The sequence below is a fragment of the Petromyzon marinus genome, unplaced genomic scaffold (genome assembly GCF_048934315.1).
Source record: "Petromyzon marinus isolate PM22_M1 ecotype Great Lakes invasive population unplaced genomic scaffold, UKy_Petmar_22M1.pri1.0 PM_G_Scaffold_29, whole genome shotgun sequence".
NCBI lineage: Eukaryota > Metazoa > Chordata > Hyperoartia > Petromyzontiformes > Petromyzontidae > Petromyzon > Petromyzon marinus.
In genome coordinates this window covers 430001-432500 of record NW_027422861.1, presented here as the reverse complement: position 1 = coordinate 432500, position 2500 = coordinate 430001, and the positions used below count along the sequence as shown (strand labels likewise).

The 2500-nt window shown below is 42.7% G+C and overlaps 1 pseudogene; it reads right to left on the bottom strand.

Annotated features, from left to right (window-relative positions):
- The window catches only part of LOC142914937 (28S ribosomal RNA), a 10941-nt pseudogene that overhangs the window by 3548 nt on the left and 4893 nt on the right, over nucleotides 1-2500 (bottom strand).

Genomic DNA, 2500 nt, shown 5'->3' with positions numbered 1-2500 from the left:
GAAAAGAAAAGTCTTCTTTGTGGAAAATAGTAAAATAAAAAAAACCAAGACTTCACCTTGGAAAATAACAAAATCTAATCTAAAACATCTTAAATAAAGCTTATTTCTAATCTTCTTTGTAGGCAGAAAATAGTAAGTTACAGGACTCTCGAACTGATGTAGTCCAAAAATAAAGAATTAAAATAACAAAGTCTAATCTATATAAGTGCTCTTGAATAAGCTTCGTGTAAAAAATAGCAATATAATAAAAATACCAAGTCTTCGTCTTGGAAAATAACAAAATCTAAAAGAAAGGTCTTCTTTATGGAAAATAGTAAAATAAGAATACCAAGACTTCACCTTGGAAAATAACAAAACCATCTTGAAAAAAGCTTATTTTTAATCTTCTTTGTAGGCAGAAAATAGTAAGGCGAAAATAAAGTCCCCTCTAAGCTCTAAAGTAACAAATACGACGTGTTAAAAAAAAAAAAAACTAACAATAAAAAAAAGAACCAAGACTCCGTCTTGGAAAATAACAATCTAAATTGTGGAAAATAGTAAAATGAAATAAAAACCGACTTCACCTTCGAAAATAACAAAATCAATCTAAAACAAATGACATCTTAAAACAAAACTATTATTTGTTTCGGAGGTTGTCTATGACTGTTCATAGACCGCATAATTTCCACAGAACATTCTCAGAATATCAAGAGAGAAAAGCAGCGTTCTGCGGGAAATCATCTTGGCCAGTGATGTCGTTCTGGGTTTGGTCAGGCCCAGGGAGGTAAGTACCTCGTTATTCTCAAGGGGCCACTTTCCTCTTGCCCCAACCGGGAATCCAAAGAATGTGACCTTGCTAGCCTTCGTCAGCACTTTGACTTGATCACCAAGAGGGGTATAGTACGAAACTTTGTGCGAGGCAGCATCTGACAAGGTATTCTTTGAAAGCTCAAAACGGACGGTGACATCGATCACAACCGCCTCCTCATCTTTTGCAAACACGAGGTCAGGCTTTCTCATCTCTCCCGTCTCGGATATGAACCGTGGCTCTTTGTATACAGACCAGCCCAATCTAGCCGCTTCGTCTGCCAGAATGTTACTGATCTTGTTATGTCGCGCAATTCTTGCTTTCTGTACTGCAGGACATTGACCGAGAATGTGCGAAAGGGACTCGAGTCTGGCAGAGCATTTCCTGCAGGAACGTAAGGCCCCATCTCTGCCTCTGTTCAAGCTTTCTCTTGTTGGGTAAATATTTGCCCTTAGTTGTAGTGCTGCGATAAAGAAGCATTGTTTAAAGCCGCACCATGGCCTCAACCAAGCATTACTGATTCTATCATGCGCAAAGTTTACAATGCCCCTTCCTTGAACCGGCTTTTCGCACCATCTCTGAAATTCATGCTCCCTCCAATCGCAGGGTCTCGGATATACAGGTTCTTTTGACACCGAGTCCCTGAGAACGAATGTTGGGATTGCATCACTGTCACCCCCTGCTCGTACCCACAAATTACGGTATTCTTCCTCCATACCCTGCGAGGACACAATATTACGGGTGATAGCATCGGACGAGTTTGCTATACATTGCAGCCTTCTAACTTGAACCGAAGGGATTGTTTTTTCCAGTTTCAAGATGGCAAGGCCTCCGTCTCGGGCTCTGGCATATAACAGTCCATCACAAGTTGAAGCGGGAAGGTGGAGCCATCCTTTTACCGCCTTTCTAATCTCTTGGTCCAACCCACGGAGAGTTGATTGCTTGCAGTCCGAGTGGTCTGCAGGATATAACAATCTGGGTAGGGCATAGGCATTGAGTAGTTCAACCTTCTGAGTTGGCTTCAGAGGCGCCTCATCGATTTTCGAGATCCATGTCTTTAGCTGACAATGTAGATCAGGCTGTATAGTGCCAGTCCAAGGGCCAATTTTCAGACCAAGGTATTTCGTTGATTCATCAGGTTGGATCATATGGACATCTTTATTTTTGATAGTCCATGGGTCGCAGTTGTTCACCATATATGAATCTTTGGTTGGGCTTATCATGAAGCCCTGGCACTTTCTGGCCTGAACCTCCAATCCCGATAGCCCACAAAATGATTCCAAGATCGCTAGATTGGCGGCCATACCAACCCAAGATTCGCTCACCAACACCAAATCATCAGCAAACGCAAGAGCTGTCACGTGGTCGGTATCAATGGAGTACCCAACTCCGTGTGACTCTAGGGTGCATATCAAAGGGTCCATGGCAAGATTGAAGAGCAGGGGTGACATGGGGTCACCCTGTTTGACACCAACACGTATGCTAATTTCTCGAGTCGACTCGCCATTGCTTTTGAACGAGGTCGTACACCGATCGTAGGCGTTCTGGATGATGCCCACCACGTGTTCATCTACTTTCTTGTGCCTTAACACCCATAAAATATGAGCATGCGAAACCGAGTCAAAAGCTTTCGCTATGTCGATGAACATGACAGCCAACGGCCTGTGCAATTTCTTAGCGTGTCTCATAAGGTCCTGTAGCACCTTAAGATTT